The sequence below is a fragment of the Diceros bicornis genome, assembly GCF_020826845.1.
Source record: "Diceros bicornis minor isolate mBicDic1 chromosome 32 unlocalized genomic scaffold, mDicBic1.mat.cur SUPER_32_unloc_2, whole genome shotgun sequence".
In the NCBI taxonomy this organism is placed as follows: domain Eukaryota; kingdom Metazoa; phylum Chordata; class Mammalia; order Perissodactyla; family Rhinocerotidae; genus Diceros; species Diceros bicornis.
The window spans coordinates 508,185-528,617 of record NW_026690908.1 but is presented as its reverse complement, the minus strand read 5'-3'; the positions used below and the strand labels follow the sequence as shown (position 1 = coordinate 528,617).

The window sequence follows — 20,433 nt, the reverse complement described above, 5'->3', positions numbered from 1 at the left end:
AGCGGCAGGTGTGGAGGGGAAGTCTTTCTTGCTTCATTGGAGCTTTACTGGGGGCGTGTTGAACTTGAGATGGACAACAGTGGTGGAGAGGACAAGAAGGGAGGAGGACGTTTGGGTCTGGAGTGTAAGGGAGTGAGCCATTCAGGAGCCATCAGGTCAGAGGTGGTATTTAAAGTCACATGAGTGGTGCGATCACCAGGGGAGTGAGTTTAGGCAGGAACGAGGTGCGTACCAAGAGCTGAGCCCTGGGCTCTGCACCTTATGGAGGCCAAGAGATGATGAGCAGCCTCATACGCAGTGATGGGCTGCCAGAAGCTGCAAGGGAGTGTGGTTCTGCAGCATGTGGGGTACAGTCCCCAGCCCTGCCAACCACTCAGTGCCCTAAATGTCTTCCCGTGTCCAGCAAAAGGCAGCCAGTAGGGCCATGTCTCCCAGCCTGGCAGTGGGAGGACCAAGCTGGACTAGGGCAGAGCACAGGCCCCGGAGTGGAGGTTCATTCAGGGAGCAGATGTAATCAGAGCGTGATTGTAGACTAACAGAAACCATTGTGGGGTGGGGACCCCAGTCCTCTCATACCCCAAGGAGCCAAATCCTGCACACTTCCCCAAGGAGAAGACTTGGGGCTCCAGCGAGGCTCCTCATCCCTGTGGGATGCCCTGTCCCGGTGCGGGCAGTTGCGAGGAAGGCACATGGGTGCCAAGGCATTTATCCTAAGATTCTGATCCCCTTTCCCAAAGCCTACTCATCCTTTGTTCCACCTGATCACCTGCATCTGACCTGAACACAACCTTAATGGCACAGAAGTGAGTTTTCCCATCGCCCTGACAGCAGCCCTTTCATGCTCCTCTCTCCCCTTGGGGGACTGAGGAAAGCTCCCAGCCAGGCATGAAGCCATCAGATAACCAACCCTCTCTGGCTGTGCTCAGAAACACTCCTCGCCTGGGGCTGGGTCTCTCCTACCTCTGGCCTTCGTCCCGCTTTTTCTCCTGAATCTCATCTGTTGGGCTCACTGTAACCCAGGTCGTCACTTCCAGTTCCCCCGGGAGCCTGTGGCCCTGGGAACTCCTCCCCAGCTGCCTGGACGGTGTGGCTCTCAGCACAAACTCCAGTTGGGGCTGGCAGGAGTCCTGAGCAGCTGCAGCTGGCACTTGTCTAACAGTGAAACTAGTGTTGCTACTCTGGGATCGCCCCCTTGTTTGTAGCAAATACAGCCCTCCTCAGCAAAATCCCCACCCTCGTCAAAAGAAATGGTTCTGCTTACTTTTGCTCACCTCCAAATATGAATCCCTATCCAGGGAACTAGCATATCCTTGAAAGGTGCCTCCCTGTGCCCCGTCCCTTCCAGAAGAGGGCTAGGGCCTGGGCTGCTGAGAAGAGCATTGCTGGGAGAGACAGACTGAGGCTCCTAAGGAAGAGACCCCATCTCCATGACCCAGTCTGATAACCAGAAAACAACGGATAATAATAGTTTTATAATAACACCTTTGCAACCAGTGATACTAGCAACAGCGATCACGGCCCTTTACTCAAGCGCCTGCCATGTGCTGGGCCTGAGGTCAGCAAGTGAAATGCATTCTCTTCCATCCTCACTCCGACCTTCTACAGGTGAGCAAACTGAGGGTCGGAGGGGCCCAGTAATTTGCTCATCACGCTGAGTTCATTAATTAGGGATGCAGCTCGACCAGTGTCATCTCTCATTGCTGGGAGGGTTAAACTGGACAGTGTCTACTACCACACACATTAACCAGCCCTCTTGGTGATCTGGTCGTGGTTGTAGAATTTGAGGCATCAGCAGACAAATAAGAGGTTTTGTGCTTTTCTTGGAGTAGGTGGGGTAATTTCTCCAGAAGCTCCTCCCCACATGATTACTAACCTCCTAAGACTCCTGAAAACCCACCAAGGCTCTTAGCAAAGTTGGTAACTCACAGGCTTCTTTTCCCACCACTGCTATTTTTTTTTTTTTTTTGGTAAGGAAGATCAGCCCTGAGCTAACATCCATGGTAATCCTCCTTTTTTTCTTTTGCTGAGGAAGACCAGCTCTGAGCTATCATCTATTGACAATCCTCCTCCTTTTTTTCCCCAAAGCCCCAGTAGATAGTTGTGTGTCATAGTTGCACATCCTTCTAGTTGCTGTATGTGGGACGCGTCCCCAGCATGGCTGGAGAAGCGGTGCGTTGGTGAGCACCGGGGATCCGAACCCGGGCCACTGGTAGCAGAGCTTGCATACTTAACCGCTAAGGCACGGCCGGCCCCACCACCAATGCTATTTTTAAAAAGCAGTTAAATGGCGCCACCTCCTGGAGGAGGGGTGTTGCGGCAGTCAGAACAGGACAAATAAGAGAGTTGTCCTTCTTTCTAGATTAAGAGGCAAGGTGTGTCTTGCTCCCCCCAAGACGTGCTGGAGCCTAATGGAGTCAGTCTTTCCGTGAGCCAGCTGGATTGCCAGGTGCTCCAAAACTAAGTCATTCCAGGGCCCAAACATTAAGGAAGCAACTGTATAAAGTGCATTGGGGGAGGGGTGGAGACATTAAGTGCAAAGGCCCTGAGGAAGGATGGGTGGGTGGAGTTCTATGGATGGAGATAAGCCCAGTAGTGTTGTGGAGATCAGAGTAATGAAGAAAGGTTGTTTCCAGTACTCCTGTCCTCCCAGTTTTGCCATCTCTGTTCCACGTGGTTCAGACTTTTAAATCAGACCTGCTTTCTAGCTATTAATCTCTATTTACATTTCCAACACCTGTCTCCTTGGGCTATCAAAATGATGATGGGAGATCATGCCCCTAGAGTGCCCTGCAGAGCGGGCATTCAATATGCATGCTCTCTCCCCCTTTGTGAACACAAGATCCACCTGAGAATCCTAGGCTTTCTTCTTAGGTCTGGCCAGAGGCCTGGCATTACCTTCTCGCTGAGAGGTGGGGCAGCCTGTCTCTGACATTTTCTCTCTCCACAGGATAATGCACAATGAAGTAAATGAAACACAGAGCATCCAGGAAAACATAGCCATGGGGGGCATGATTGTCGAAGGCTGTGAGACCCTCCTGGACACCAGCCAGACTTTTGTGAGATGGGGCATGGCACCCTGCCTCTTCCCACCCTCATGGTAGGCCCCAGCAGTGGTGGCACTTGGGGACACCACAAGTTGGTTTGGCTACCATGTGCCAAAATCTGCCAGCGTGATTGCAGAGTATTCCAGGGCTGCTGGAGGAATGTGACAGCTGTATGTGGATGTCAGTATCTGCACACATGGATGCAGATATTGCTGGTTTTCACAGTGCCCTTCTCTCCAGATGTACACATGATTCTTCCCAGATGCCCTTGATGTGTCTGTGGATGTCATAGTAAACACTGACATGTCCTTTTGGGGAGAGACGAGTGGAGGATGGGGACAGATACTGATTGGTCTGGTGAATCACAAGCATGTTCAGCATCCGAGGGGAAGTCGTGTGTGTCAGTCCCTCTGTCCCTTTCTCATCATCCTTGGCCCCTTGCGGGAGGCTGTGATCCCAACGGTTCTCACGGGTAGGAGGTTGCCTTCACCCTCAGCCTCCACTCTCCTTGGGAGCGGTGTTTGGGAGGCACAGCCCTGTGAGGGGGCAGCTAGAGGCTGTGACTGAGGAGACTGACTTCCAACTCGGAGACGTTAGAGCCGCAAGGAGTTTGAGGGTCACCTCTTCAGATTCCACTTGCTGTGGGACCCTCAGCTTCTGCTTGCATGCCCCCGAGGTGACCTCCACCTCAGATGGGCCTCCTGAGTTCCTTGTATCCAGCCCTGGGACTCTCTGAGCAGATGAAAGACTCGCCAGGACGTCCTGCGGCCTGCGCAGCTGCCTTTGGCCCCTGCTGCCCTTAGCAAGGGTATCGTCGACTTGGAGTTTTGCCCCAAGCCCCTCTGTGTGGCCCCCTGTGCCTTTTCCCTAGGCCCACCCTGTGATCTGCTGAGCCCAGAGCCAGCCTCCCTGTGTCCTGGCTCCCCCTGAGCTGCATTGGGCCCAAGCTGGAAGAGGCCCAAAGAATGACCTCTCCTGGGGTGGGCAGTGTCACCACAGTCCAGGAATCTGCTCCATTGCCCTGAGCCTAAGCATTTCCTCCCCTCCTGAGGGGCTGGGCTGGACATGAAGTCCAGACAAGGGGGCCCAGCAAGGTGCCAGGCAGTGATGGACGTGGGCAGGAGGCAGGGTGGTGGCCTAGAGCAGGTCTGGGGAGATAGAACGTCAGGGAGGGCTTCCCAAGGAGGCATCACTGGAGTCGAGTCTTGAAGGGTAAGGTGAGCTCACAGGGTGGATGGGGTGAAGGAAGGCCCTTCCAGGCCAAGGAGCAGCACTCAGGAGCCACAGGTAACTTGCCCTGGAACTAGAGTGGGAGCACAGAGGGGAGGCGATGGTAAGGAAGGAGAAGTGATCCTGTGTATAGTGGCGGCTATACCACCATTAATGGCTCATTTGTTGAATGATTCAAGTCCTACGTGATAGGAGTTCAGACAAGACTAATCCAGTCTGTTTCTATCTCTTCTGTGTTTCTCCCAGTACAAACAGTAAGTACAGGAATCTACATATATAAATAATATATGTATATTTTTTGAATAATACAAATCACTAGACTGAATAATAGAGTTAAATAATATAAATATATATTTAATGAATATATAATGAATATGTATAAGTATGTTTATATATATTTGAATTAAATAATATAAATATATATATGATTTAAAGGAATATTCAGACATAATAACAGTAATTTACAGAATTGATAAAAGACTCCTACTCTAGATACAGGCAGCTGAATACATCTCAAGCACAACTAAAAAAAAAAAAAAAAATCTAGAGCCAGATCCATCCAGGGAAACCAAAGAACACTAAATACAAAAGAAGATATTCGAAGCTCCACAGAGGAACAGAACACTTACAGAGACTTACATTTAGACCTATGATACATTTCTTAACAACGGAAGGCAAAAGAGAGTTGGAATAAATCTTCCAGGTACAGAGAGAAAAGAACTTTCAGTGTATATCCAATCAAACCATACCTCAAGAACTAGGGTGACTTAAAGATATTTTTATGCAAACATTTACTAAGGGTATTACCACCAACAAATGCTCATTAAGGATCTTCTAAAGAATATACTTTAAGGGGGCCAGCCACCTGGTGTAGTGGTTTAAGTTCAGCACGCTCCGTTTCCAAGGCCTGGGTTCGTGGGTTTGGATCCCAAGAGTGGATCTACAACACTCATCAGCCATGCCATGGTGGTGACCCACATACAAAATAGAGGAAGACTGGCACAGATGTTAGCCCAGGGCTAATCTTCCTCAAGGAAAAAAACTTAAAAAGTGAAAACTTTCTTCTTTAAGAAGAAAGAAACTGATAGAAGAAATGCTAAGATGTAAAAATGGATCATCAGGATAAAAAAGGGTAACATCTGAATAAATCATTGAAAGCATGACTTTACCAAACAATAATAATATTGACAATGTATAACTGATGGAGTTAAAAACTAATGACAAGGCAACTTCTGTTTTAGAGTAGACTAGGACAGGAAAGCACACTTGCTGCAAAACTGGACACAGCCAGATAAATTATAGATATATTTTTAGAGCATCAGAGAGCTTCAGAACCAACCAACTAAAATTCCAGAAAGAAGAAAAACACTTTTATGTGACCAAGGATTTTTATCTTTCTTTCTCCTGCAGGCGTTTTCTGATTCTGAGTGCTTGCCGAGGATCTGGCTTGCTCAGCCCGAGTCTCGGCTAGGGAAAAGAGAAACTAGCCAAACTTGTAGTGATTCTGCAGGACTGGTGTGGCAGAGGAAACCTGAGGGCTTTCAGACACACAAACTGCTCTTCCTCACAGCACCTGTGCTAAGTTTTGGTACAACACAGGAATCTGGGGAACTAGGCCAAAAGCTTCCACGAAGCAAAGTGAAACCTCCAGCAGTGGTGGAAGTGGCCGAAGCCAAACATACTATTAGTCTGACCTTCAGGGAATGTGCCATATTGTGAAGCGATGTAAGGTAGGAGGTTGGAGAACTGCGCTGAGATGTCTGAAGGGCATAGCTGAATTTTCTGTGGGCTCCCAAACCAGAGGAGACAGAGATCTACCAGACTTAGAACCAGAGGGAGAGGAGCACAGCAAACAGGAACAGGGGAAAGCGGAAGGGCTGGGTTTACTAAAAGTGAGACCCGGCCCCAACTCTGATCAACGTCTGATTGGACTCAGGTGCTCCAACCTCACTCTGTTTCCCAAGGAAGGAAGACAAGTTCATGTAGATCCTCTCGAGTTACATTACACAGACCTTCCAAAGACACTGGTGAGAGGATGGAGAAGGCAAGCCACAGACTGGAAGAAGACTTTTGCCAATCACATATCTGACAGGACTATAAAGAACTCTCAAAACTCGGCAATAAGAAAATCCAAGTTTAAAATGGGCACAGATTTGGAGACTTCACTAAAGACGATACACAGATGGCAAATAAGCACATGAAAAGATGCTCAATGTCATTAATCATGAGAAAAATGCACATAAAAACCACATTGACATACTGCTACGTACCTATTAGAATGACTAGAATTAAAGAGGTTGACCATACCAAGTGTTAATGAGGATGGAAAGTAACTGGAACACTCCTACATTGCTGGTGGGAACACAAAGTGGTTCAGCCTCTTTGGAAAACAGTTTTAAAGTGGAGTTTGTTATGCTGCTGTAACCAATTAGCACAAATTTCATGGCTTAAAAACAACTCAGATTTATTGTTTTACAGTTCTGTAGGTTAACAGTCTGACACGGGTCTCCTTGGACTATAATCAAGGTGTTGGCAGAGCTGGGTTCTTTTTGGGGGACTCTAAAGGTTAATCCATTTCCTAGCCTTTTCAAGCTTCTAGAGACAACCACATTCCTTAGGCTGTGGCCCCCCTCCTCCACCCTCAAAACCAGAAACTCTGCATCTCTCTGGCCCTGCTTCCCTTGTTGCATCTTTTTCTACTCTGCTGCTTCTCTTTCCCTTTTAAGGGCCTTTGTGATGCACTGGGCCCACCTAGATAATCCAGGATAATCGCCCTATTTTGAAGTCAGTTGATTAGCAACCTTAATTCCATCTGCAAATTTAATTCACCTTTGGCAAGTAAACTAATATATTCCTATGTTCCAGGGATTAAGACACATTTGTGGGCCATGACTTTGCTACACAAACAGTTTTTAAAATAAAGTTAAACATACACATACCATGTGACCCAGCAATTCCACTTTTAAGTGCTTACCCAAGAGAAGAAGACTTATGTTCACACAAAAACTTGTTTGCAAAGATTTATAGCAGCTTTATTCATAGTCAAAAAAGACAAAACTGAAAATAACTCAAATGTCCTTCAACTGGTGGATGGATAAACTGTGGTACATTCATACAATGGATACTACATTCAGCAATAAAACAGAGGGAAGTGCTGATACAGGCAACAACATGGATGAACACTAAAATGAATGTATTGTGCTAAATGAAAGAATCCAGACTCAAAAGGCCAAATGCTGTAGAATTCCATTTATATGATATTCTAGAAAGGACAAACCATAGGGAAAGACAGCAGATCGTTAGTCTCCAGGGGTTAAGGGTGGGGGAAGAGTTGACTACAAAAGAGCAGCTGAAGGGAGTTCTGGGTGCTGGAACTGTTCTGTATATTGAATGTGGTAGTGGCACAGCTCTCTGCATTTGTCAAAACAGTTGTAACAAGAGGAAAACAAATACATCATTGCTCACCCATCAGATTGGCAAACCTTTAAAAATCTGACAATGCCAATCTGACAATTCCCAGGGCAAGGATGACCCATACACTGTTGGTGGGAATGGAAATTGTTAAAACTTCAGAGGATGATTTGGCTGCAGCTCGTCAAGTTGCCGATGCACATCAGCCTTTGGCCCAGCAATCCACTCACAGGCAGGTGTCCATTCTAGGGAATCCATGTGTGCTCGAGGAGACACACATAAGGATAGTCATTAGACATGGTAGGAGAATGAATTAATTGTAGTTAGTAGTTATTTTAAAAAGAAAGGAAAAAATGCATATGGGAAAGAATCAACCCTGCTGGCTACATATATGATCTGAGAAGGCAACTCATTAGTTTGTCTCCTTAATAGTATGCATACAGCACAGAGAGCACTGTACTAAGAATCTGGAGACAAGCATCCGAGCATTTACTTCCAACTCTGTCACTAAGTAGCAGTCAGACTATGGATGACTTAACTCAAGAAACCTCACTTTCCATTTCGTGGAAAATGAAGAGTTTAGGCTCTACAACCACTAAAATTATTTCCATCTCCACGATTCTATGATTCAATAAGCCAACTATCAAAAATTATATTCCAAAGTACCTATGTTGAGAAACTGTTCTTCCCAGACACCCTGAAATCAGAAACTATCAGAGAAATAGGACTTCTTAATATGTTGATACATAAAATGGTCCAAATTTCTTGGTATGTCTATGACCAGCTGTTTAATCAAGATCGTAACTCAGAAAGAGCATATAAGCAGCTAAACCCACCACATTGACTCGGGTCACCCTCAGGTAAAACTAATATATCTTCTCCCATTTTAACATTCCAAAACAAGTTCCCCATACTAATGAGTCCATCTTGTCAAGTTCAGGACTGTCTAGCCAAAAGTCATTCATGTATATGATAAGATTTACTTGATTTTTTAACAAAGATAAAATGATGAATGGCTTTTTGTATTTTGCCTGTTTCATCTATAAAGCTCTTACATTACAATTTAATAGCTTCAGCCTGCTACAATAATTTAAAGAGCCTTTTGAAACTTGTAATATGCCACGTCCAACATGATCTAGTAAAAAAACCAGTAGTTCAGAATCCAAAAAGCTTAGTTAAAAATTTCAGTACCACCAATACTTACACTTCAAAGACACCAATAACAAGTCATTTGTTCCTACTGCAGAATTTAATAGGTTATTAACTTCTGTAATCATCCAAAAGCATAATTAGGAAGTTATCATTAAAATGTATTTTTTTAATCAGAAATATTAAAACTAATGATTAAACTATTAAATTAAATAATTAACTAAATATTAAAACTAATGGCAACTAACGATCTGTTGTCTTTCTTTATGGTTTATCTTTTCTAGAATATCATATAAATGAAATCCTACAGTATTTGGCCTTTTGACCTTTCACCATGTCAGTCAAATCAAAATTTCAAAATTCTTGTTCTATGGGCTTTCCAAATCTAAATTCTTACGATTCTAAATGAGTACGGAGACAAAACACACACTACATACTACTTCTAAAAACCTCCTCCTTATCCGATTTTAATTTTAGCACCAACTGCCAAGAAAAACCTTTCCACTGAAACCTAAATTCCATACACATTATGTCAATCATCAATTGATCAGTCATCAGTCTATCTTAACCAAAGGTGAGTTATTATTAGGAAGTTACATAATTTTCACCAAGGATTGTTTGAAGCTCCTTTCATTAAATGCAGTTTACAATAATTCACAGGCTTCAAAGTTCCCCTTGCAAATATAGAGTCAATTATCAGAAACCATTAATGGGATTAGGCTTTTCTATAAAGGTGGTCCCAAGGAAGTAGGAACGTTTATTTGTTTAAAGAACGCAGTGAGGAGCCCAATAGCCTGCGCGGAGTCAGGCAGAGGAGCGCTGACCACTGGCTGTCTTCTGAAGGAAAGTGTTCACCCCGGGATGTCGCGACCTGGCCTAGAAGGGGTCCTGGGGGAGCGCGAACTCAAGGGCGCACACAGAGGGCAGGCGACTCCATGCCGCCCCCTGCACCTCTGCTGGGTGGGCAGGAGGCCCTGCCGAGGTGGGGCCCCGCCAAGGCAAAGGGGCCCGCGGGCCAGGCGACGCTCCTCTGCTCCTCCAAGGGACAGAGGTTTGGCTCCCCCGCCTGAGGCAGCCCGCCAGCAGCCCCGTCCCCATCCGCCGACCCCCCCCCCACCGCGCTCCCGCCATCAGCGGCGGCGATCTCCTCGCGGAGCCCGCCGCCCACCACCCACCGCCTACCTCGGCGCTGCCTCCTGCCCAGCGCTCCTCCACACTGCAGAAAGGAGAGCTCCACAGCGCTGAAAATCCTGGAGGAAGGATCCAGAAACTGCCAATCCCCACACACAAACCAGCGCAGCCGCCTCCTCCGCACCAGGGACCCTGCCTCCAGTGCACGCGTCACGCAGCTCTCCAGCTCGCGGCCCCTCTGCCGCTCTGAGCGCCGGTTCTGCGCATGCGCGGGCCTCTGAGGCTACAATGAGAACGGCTGGGCGGGGGCACGGCCTGGGCATGGGCGCGTGGTTACCGAGGTGTCCATGAGACGCGAGCAGGAGCGGGCTGGCGCTTTGCAGCCCTTGACTCTGCTCTCCCTGGATGACCGTCAGCTCCTGGAGAAGATCTGCCTTCCCTTGAGGCGGCTCCTCCTGTCCTGAGAAGTGCGTCACATGATCTAACATTTGTTTAAAAAAGAATGATGACATTCTTAACACCTGAAGTGTGTCGTGTCCCCAGAAGAATTCTCTGCTTCCCCAGAAGACTAGACAGCGAGCAGCTGGTACTGAGTTCTGACCCAGGAAGGAAAGACGCTGAGTGTGAAGCCGTCTCCCCTCCGCCAACTCCTCACCCTGATCTGTGGCCTTGATGGGGTGACAGCGCTGGGGAGTTGTGCAGGTGACAATGCTCAAGTGTTTGCCCACGGTATTACATTTCTTATGGTTTCGTGGTTAAAAGAGGAGGCAAGCTGTCAGTTTTTTAGACAATTTCACTTGCAGAAATGTCTTTGGACAAAGAAGTTTGTTTTCTTCTGATTTTTATAATCAATAACAATAATTAAAATACTTATTTTCTTAATCTCATTGGCATGCTAAAACAAACAAGTCACTTGGTTTTCACCAAATTGTCCACATTTTCATTTAAACTTTGGAAGTATTGCTGTTTGAGGTAAAGAAAGCATCTGGGAAGAACAATTACCCTTAGTTGACATCTTCCCAGATAAATGTACAAACACAGAGCTATGAGCCGTTCTGAGGGGCCTGGCAAATCCAGTTTGAGTTCTAGAATGGATCATCCAAAGTAAGGTTAAATTAGTAATTTTCTGAGGAGTTTGCAAGTAAATCATCATGTTGACTTCATCAAATAGGTCTGGTGATTTAAATGAAGTTTGAGTTTAATGATAAAAGTTTTCAAGAGACTGAGAAATATTAAGTACACGTACTTAAAAACGTGTAAATTAAAGTAAAGCCTGGCATTATCCTCTTTAAACAGTCACAGTAGCACGATTGTCAAGGTATGACAAGGAATAGAAATGTTTTATAGAGTCAATTCTTCACTTCTAAAGGACCTAATGTGACATTCTAGAAATCTCCATAGTCTTTCAGTCATCTACATTTAAATTGCTCAATTTATATTTTAAAGACTAATGAATCTGAGGGCTAAATATTCAAGGTCATTGTTTAATTGTTTTTCATTGTTGCAAAGTACATGGGTATAAAGTGTGGCTGAAATCCATGGTCTTGGAGAAGAAAAATATACAGAACTTATTTATCACTCTCACAGTGTGTCCTGACTTAATCCTACAAATGTTCCAAGAATAAAGCCTCAGTGAATTCCATTCTGTTCTTAGATATGACATTTCATTCATAATGAATGTTCTCAAATTAGGCTCCAGCTAGTAATTATGTTCCTGATGCAAATAGGCAATAAAAAAGAATCCGTATTTGATTAAATTGGGCTCAAGAGGACCACTTAGAACCAAAATTTGTTTTTTGCTTTGTTTTTCTTTATCGATGTCTTTCTTTCTCCTCAGTGGATTTGGCAGATAAATGACACAGAAAGGTGAGAGACTGGAGGGCAGGGTCTTGAAGAATATGGGGTTTCCTCATCTTCAAGATCTTTTTATCTTTCAAATTCTATGATTTTTACTATTTATATAGGGATTCTTTTTTTTCCATTATTTCTAATAGTGATCATAATAGTGAGACTAACAAAACTTAGCACCTGTGGAACATTTTTCATCGTAAAAATTTACGTTATTCTGACAACTTAATATTTTAAAAAGCCATTAACAGCTAATCTGATGCTTAGAGGATTTTTAGGGTAGTGAGACTGTTCTGTACATAATGGTGGCTACATGTCACTATATGTGTGTCAAAACCCATGGAACAGTACAACACAAAGAGTGACCCTCAAACTAGGCTCTGTAGTTCATAACAAAGTATCAATATTGTTCATTCATTATAACAAATGTATCACACTAATGCAAGGTGTTAATAATAGGGGAGATGGGGCTTGGAGGAGAGGAGGGGGCAGTGCGGTGGGTGTATGGAACGCTATGTACTCTCTGTTCAATTATCTGTAAATCTAAAACTGTACTTTTAAGAATCAAATTTTTTAAAGTTTTTTTGAAAGGCACTGAAAGGTAATTTAACAGTGTAAGGCATCTATTTTGTGCAGAAGGGCAAGGAAAGAAGAAGGTGAAATGATTTAAACAGTTCACCTTGTGAAAGTTTGAATTGTGGTGTGTTTCTGAAGCCTTAGACAAGGGCAGGACATAGACTTTGAGACAGGAATGAAATAAAGGAGAAGGAAGACATCAGCGTGATCAGACCTGATCAATTAATATTTAGGACAAATTACTATATTGGGTGGATTTGTTTTTATTTTCTTTGCTTTTTAGAAACCTTACACCTTTCTATGAAAGCCACACGTGCACAGTATCAACAGGTGTGTTTCCTACCGAGCGGCAGCTGCTTCTCTCCCTCTGCATCTTCTATTCCTTTACCCCGCCTCTCACTACCTCTGACTGATGGTCGCTGTTTCTATCTCCCTTCCTCACCCTCCCTCTCTCCTTTTTTTTTTTTTTCCTCTTTGTGCTTTCTCCTCTAACACATCAGACTAACCATAACCTTCCTGGTCATTGTTTAGTTCCACTGAAAGAAGTCAGTGGTTTCCATCAAGAAATGATAGATCAGTGTTCTGGGAAAATTTTCTCTATTTCAGCTACTTCTCCACCCTCAATCTGAAGCAGGAAAATTTCTTGAACGTTGAACCAATTTTTTGTATTTTTTTCTTTTTTGAATCCAAATTTCAGACCTCCTGGTTGTATTGGAAAAATTCCTGAAGAAGGCTGCCTGGAGTTGAGCGGATAGTTCTTCCTATAAAAAGAACCATAAAAAAGAATCCTTATTTTGTCCATGGGGCCTCAGGAGAAGCCCTCGTGAGAGAGGAGTCCTTGCTAACCCTATGTTGTACCTAGGACTGGCTTCTCCTAAGACAGTGGTTCTCAAACTCCAGTGTGCATTAGAACTGTGTGGAGGTCCCCTACAACACAGAATGCTGAGCCCATCCCAGAGTTTGTGATCCAGTAGGATGGCGGACCCGAGAATTTACGTCTCTGACCATTTCCTAGGTGATGCTCCTGAACCAGCTACACATTGAGAACCACCGACTTAGAAACCTTAGGTTTCAAAGGATGCTTTCCTTGAGCAGACAGCCAAAACTATCAAAATCTTAATCAAGATTCACCAACAACTTCAATGTGTTGGCATTTGGATCTAGAGGCTCCTGAATTGTAAGAGACTAAAGCAAAGATTACGCTAAGTTCAAGGTTTGTGACTCTCCTAAGTGTCGCCCAATTCCTTTGCTTGCTTCCCTTGACCCCTACCTGGCTAGAAAAGAATATTAAAAACAAAGCCAGCTTTGATTATTTAATCTTCAGTCAATTAAGACATTTTTGAGTAAGATTTTTTTTGACAGAATAGCCAACTTTCTTTTATCTACACTATTGGAAACAAATTATTAGTGATAACAATGGTTATTTACTGAGGACCTAATATGTCTCAAGCCCTTTACATACTTTTATTCCTCTGCTTCTCAGAACCCTATGGCATCCCATGTGTGTTCACTGTTTCTCCACCACTCCTCTAATGAATCCCCCAGACCACACTCATATTTGACTTCACCATGCCTTCTCTCATTTAATTTAGCAGTAGATTAAAATTACAGAAGAAACTTGAAGGGGTCGTGAACCCCAGCAGGAGAAGGTCTAAAGTCTATCCAGGACAAATGGCTTAATGTTTGTTTCTGAGAAGTTTCCAGGGACAAAAACTCCACAACCTCCAGAAACTAGTTCTGTTGAATATTAATATCTCTAATCAATGATATACATTAATTAATTGGTTTTTTATTGATTGGTTGATTGTCTGCTATATTACTTTGCCATATGATAAAATTTTTCTTCATGTTATTTAAATAATTTTCACTTTATATCCACTTTTTAAAGTTAGCCTTCTCTGGACTTCCTCATACATTGAAGACGGTAATTGTCACCTATTAACCTTTTCCTCTTCTGTTTAGATAACCTCAGTTTCTTTACTGTGTTAAAAATATTTATTAAGTGTTGTGCTTTTTTTCTCCAGTTCTTCTCTAGGTTCAATTTATTGGGTAGTATAGTGGAAAGGTGACTTCAGAGGTCCTGTGTGATAAAGAATCATCTTTGTACTGTACTCAATGTGAATAAAATCTATACTACTTTTGTGTTCAGTCTAATCTGGAATCTGAACCTTTCCTTCCTCCCTCCCTCTACTGTCTGGAATAGTTAATGATCCCAGACCTAAAGTTTTGCTTGTGAAAAGTGTTTGTTGTTCTTGTTGGTTAGTTGGCTTGACGTTCTAACAATTCAATTTATTTAGTAGATATGTCAGTTTTCCTATTTTATGTTTTTTTGTGTGTCAGTTTCAGTATATGGGTTTTTTATAAAGTGAATTTTGACCTTTGCTGTCTAATTTGTAGTGCTAAGTATTTCACAAAATGGTGTATCTCGTTAAGATCTAAGCACTCTGTAGACAATACTTCTTATTTGATTTCTGATACTGGTCATTTGTGTTTCACTTCTTTTTCTTTTCCTTAATCAGTGTTGCTAGTGGTTTATTAACATTATTAATATTTTAAAAATAACTACTTTTAGCCTGATTTATTTCTTTAGTATTTTTCTATTTCATTGATTCTTATCTTTATTATTGTTTCCTATCTGTATTTTTTCCAGTGTTATTCTCTTTTAATTCTTGGGACAGAAGCTGAGATTGTGGATTTCCTGTCTTTCTTCCATACTCATACATTCATTTAAGGCTACACACAGATGTAGCTGGTATCTTTTGTTTTCCCTAGTGTATTACTAAACTCTGTGCTGCAAGCCATGTCTGCCCCATAACGTCTCCAGCCCATGGTCTGCAACCATACCAGCCTTTGTGTGTCTCCGTCCCTCTATCTGAAGCTCATATCTTGTGTCGAGTGTCACCATCTCATATGACTGCAGCCCATGTCTGCCCTTTTGTTTTGTCAAGATTTTCTCTCCCCTCTGTCCATACCACCTCTCAAAATTCTCCATTCCTTGTTCCTGTAGCCCTTGCCAACCCATATGAGTTTCCAACCCCTCTCTCTAAAACCCATGTCAGACAACTAATGTAATTCTCTCATGTACCTGCAGCGCATACATTTCCTCGAGTGTTTCTATCTCCTGTGCCCACATTTTATACCAGACCTCACATGTCTCTCTCACTCCATGTGTCTGCATCCCTTTCCACCCCTGAGTGTGCCTGTCCGCTGTGCTTCAGCCCATGCCAGCTCGTGTTTGTCTACATTCTCTGTGCCTCCAGCCTATCTAGACAACCAGTGTTTTCATCTACTGTTCCTCTAGCCCTTGTCTGAACTCGTGTGTTTCCTTACCCTGTGCCTGTAGCCCATGTGTGCCTCAAGTGTCTTCACTCAGTGTCCCACGCTTGGGTGTCATTCACTTGTTAAAGGACATATTGGTTCCTTCTAGGTTTTGGCCACTGTGAATAAAGCTGCTATTTAGATGTTCTTAGGGGTCTGTGTGTGGATGTATATTTTCACAGTAGTTGGAGAAATACACTGGTGCACAATTGGTGCACCATATAGTGACACTATATTTAGCTTCACAAGAATTAGCAAGATGTCTTCTTAAGAGGTTGTATTGTGTGTATTCCCATCAGCAGTGAATGAGATTTCTTATTGTCCTAACCCCTCACCAGTAATTGGTATTGTCAGTTTTTGTTTTTTAGCTATTCTACTAGAAGAGTAGAGTATCTCATTGGTGTTTTAATTTGCTTTTTCTTAATGCACAATGCATTTTATTTTCCAATAATTCCTTGTTGTTGAGCAATTTTTATTTGCTTATTTGCCATGTATATATATATTTTTGGTAACTTGTGTATTCACATTTTGGTCTATTTATTTTAATTTCGGGAGTTTGTTTTCTTGTTGCAGCATTTGATTGGTTCTTTGAATATTTTGCATACAGGTCTTTCTGCAGATATGTGTTTTACAAATGTATTATCCTAGTCAGGAGTTTGTATTTCCACTCTGTGAATGCCGCCTTTCCCAGATTGGACAGTTTAAATTTAACCAAGTCCACATGATCAATTATTTTCCTCATGGATTGTGCTTTTTGTGTTGTATATGAAAACTAATCATCAAACTGTATATCATGAAGATTTTCTCCTGTTTCCCAGTATGATTTTTACAGTTTTACATTTTATATTTAAGTTGATGAGTGATTTTTAGAAAATATATGTCTAAGGTGCAAAGTTGGTGTCTTGGTTCATTTATTTCCATAGGGTCGTCCTTTTTTATCATCACCATGGTTGATGATGACTAAAGACCTAAAAGACTATTATTTTTTATGTTGGAGTGCATTTATTGTCTTGACCAAGATCAAGTTGTCTGTATTTGCAGAGGTCTGTGTGTGGACTTTCCGTGCTTTTTCATTTACCTCTATGTCTATTCATTTTATTTTTTATTTATTTTTTAATTTTTATTTGTTTATTTTCCCCCCAAAGCCCCAGTAGACAGTTGTATGTCACAGCTGCACATCCTTCCAGCTGCTGCACGTGGGACGCCGCCCCAGCATGGCCAGAGAAGCAGTGCTTCGGTGCACGCCTGGGATCCGAACCCGGGCCGCCAGCAGCGGAGCGCGTGTACGCAACCGCCAAGCCATGGGGCCAGCCCCATTCATTTTAAAATATCACAGTTTGGATCCCGGGCGTGCACCGATGCATGGCTTCTCCGGCCATGCTGAGGCTGAATCCCACATACAGCAACTAGAAGAATGTGCAGCTATGACATTCAACTATCTACTGGTTCTTTGGGGGAAAACAATAAATAAATAAAATTATAAAAAAAAAATCACGGTCTCTTGATTATTGTAGTATTGTAAAATATCACAGTCTCTTGACTTTGTAATTAATCTTGACATTGAGAAGTGTGAGTTCATCAATTTGTTCTTCATCAGGATTGTCTAGACCACTCAAGGTTTCAAATGAGTTCTTCAATATCTACAAAATAGCTTGGTGAGATTTTTATTGGAATTGCACTGGATCTTTAGATCAATTTAAGATGAATTGACATCTTAATAATATTGTGACTTTTGATCATGAGCAAGGAATATATCTCAATCGATTTATTTTTCCTTTATTGTTTTTAAGAGTGTCTCATATTTTTTTCCACAGATATCTGTAAATATTTTATTGGATTTACACTTGAGGATTTCTTTGTGTATGTGTGTGTGCTGTTAACGGTATTGTTTCATATTCCAATTATTTGTTGGTATATAGAAAATCAACAGAATTTTGTATCTGAATTTGAACTTCTCTTCATGATATCTCTATAAATTCCCATCTGGGCACAGAACAGGGGGTTCCGTTTCTGTTTGAACATCCCAAATCATAACATTGAATAATCTGAACACTGAATTTCAGCCATTCACCAGAACTGCCAAGGCACACAGCCACCACTAACACTGCAGTTACAAGCCTTTTCTGAGAGGCATGCCCTCGGATTCATTAAAGAACGCCCATTTTCCACTCAGCCTGGTAGTGGCAGTTTGGCAGGAAGACTGCAGAGCCCTTACAGGCTTATTCCTAGAGCTGAGACAAACTATCCCTGTCTTCCATTCCTAAAATGGAGACTGACCTGAACCTCCCTCGGCTCTAGGAATTAAGGCTCTCTCACACATAACTTCCCAGACACACTGCAGTTACAAGCCTTTTCTGAGAGTCATTCCCTCGGACTCACTAAAGAAAGCCAGTTCTCAACTCAGCCCGCCAGTGGCAGTTTGGCAAGAAACTGCAGAGCCCTTAGAGTCTTGTCCCTAGAGCTGAGCCAAACTATCTCTGTCTTCCATTTCTGGATCTGAGACCGTGCAGAACCTCTCTCAGCTCTAGGAATTAAGACTGTCTCACACATAAATTCCAAGACACACTGCAGTTAAAAGCCTTTTCTGAGAGGCATCCCCTTGGATTCACTAAAGAAAACTGGTACTTGACTCGGCCTGCCAGTGGCAGTTTGGTGAGAAACTGCAGAGCCAGATTGTATGTATAACTGAGATCAAATGGTATTTGTCTTTCTCTGTCTCAGTTATATCACTTAATATAATGATCTCAAGGTCCATCCATGACATTGCAAATGGCAAGATTTTTTCATTTTTATGGCTGAATAATATTCCATTGTAAGTATATACCCCATTTTCTTTCCTTTTTTTTGTGAGGAAGATCAGCCCTGAGCTAACATGTGCCAATCCTCCTCTTTTTGCTGAGGAAGACTGGCCCTGTGCTAACATCCGTGCCCACCTTCCTCCACTTTATATGGGACTGCATCACAACATGGCCTGAGAAGCGGTGAGGCAGTGCGCGCCAGGGATCTGAACCCCGGGCTGCCACAGCAGAGCACACACACTTAACCACTATGCCACCAGGCCAGCCCATACCACGTTTTCTTTATCCATTCATCTATTGATGGACATTTAGGTTGTTTCCATATCTTAGCTATTATAAATAATTCTGTAATAATCACAGGGGTGCATATATCTTTTCAAGTTAGTGTTTTCATTTTCTTCGGATAAATACACTGAAGTGTATCTATTTTTAATTTTTTCAGGAACCTCCACTCTCTTTTCCATAGTGGCTGCACCAGTTTAAATCCCCATGAACAGCACACAAGGGTTTCCTTTTCTTCACATCCTTGCCAACACTTATTATCTCTTGTCACTTTGATGATCACCACCCTTACAGGTGTGAGGTGATAGCTCTTTGTGCTTTGGGTTTGCATTTCCCTGATGATTAGTGACAATTGAGCTCCTTCTAATGTACGTGTTGGCCATTTAGATGTCTTCTTGGGACAAATGTCTACTTAGTCCTTTGCCCATTTTTCAATTGGATTGCTTTTTTGTTATTGCGTTGTATGAGTTCTTTATAAATTTTGTTATGGGTTGTATAAATTTTTTATAAAATTTAGATATTTAACTCTTTATCTGATACATGGTTTGTAAAACTTTTCTCCCAGCCTTTTGATTTTGTTGGTTGTTTCTTTTGCTGGGCAGAAGCTTTTAAGTTTGATGTAGTCCCATTTGTTGATTTTTTCTTTTGTTGTTTGCAGTTTTGGTGGGATATCCACAAAATCATTGCCAAGACCAACGTGGAGGAGCCTCTTCCCTATGTTTTCTTCTAGCAGTTTTACAGCTTCAGGTCTGAGAATGCCCAAAAGGCCGGGAGGAGCAATGTCCCTTTTTTTCGGAGCTGAACAGATTCAGTCTCTCATTTCTCTATCAAGCAATTTTGTTCAGACCTTATAAACACAATTCTTCCCAATTTTAAGCCAAATTAAAAAGGTCAGCCTCCCCCATTCACTCCAAAAGTGCCCCCTAGGCTCCCCTGGTCAAGGAAATTCCCCCTGGGTTTCTCGTTCCTAGGAATTCCGCCCTAGGTTCCTCTGACCTAGGGAATGTACCAGTACCCCCTTAAGACACCTAGCCTTAAGCCTTGAAAACAGCTCAAATAAACTCTGAACTGTTGACTTACAATAAGGAGGTCCAGGTTTCAGGAGAACTCACTGGGGTCACCTGAAGAATGCAGTGATCTGGAGGGCACAGTGGGCCCCTATTGGTACCCAATGCCAGTTCAGTGTAGATTCCAGGTGGTCTCTGGTGGGTTTCTCTGAAATCCTGCCATGACTACACCAACAAATGTCTACGTAAATAATCCATAATCAATGTATAAATCAAAATTGGAGTGAGTTTATTATGAGCCGCCTTTTGAGGACCATGGCCAGGGCCTTCCTTCCCTAAGGAAGGAAGGGCATCAACGAAGTGGGGTGTACAGAGCAGTTATATGATGTCAAAGAGCATGTATCACATAGGATTGTAATGTCCCTTTTACTATAGTGACAAGATCACCCTGTCAGACTGCCCTGCCAGAATAGCTATTGATGGACACAGCAGGGAGCAGGTCTGCTGTCTCGATGGGCTTGGCTGGTGTCAGGTCTGTTGTCTCAAACTGGGTGGTCACAGGATGACTGCAGCAACCAAGTCCTAGCTTAGGGAGAAATGCTCATCCTTAAGGTTCTGCCAATGAGGGCATCCTTATCT

General features: G+C 43.1%; 1 protein-coding gene across 6 annotated transcripts in view; it reads right to left on the bottom strand.

Annotated features, from left to right (window-relative positions):
- The window catches only part of LOC131402214 (ral-GDS-related protein-like), a 353,959-nt gene that overhangs the window by 134,578 nt on the left and 198,948 nt on the right, over positions 1-20,433 (bottom strand). For 3 of the 6 annotated variants that reach the window (XR_009218413.1, XM_058537092.1, XM_058537094.1), the window contains exon 1: positions 10,017-10,137. The exons of the other annotated variants lie outside the window; for them this stretch is intronic. The gene's annotated coding sequence lies outside the window, so the exon portion shown is untranslated. Of the gene's footprint in view, positions 1-10,016; positions 10,138-20,433 lie in introns of those variants that run through there. 6 annotated transcript variants of the gene reach the window in all.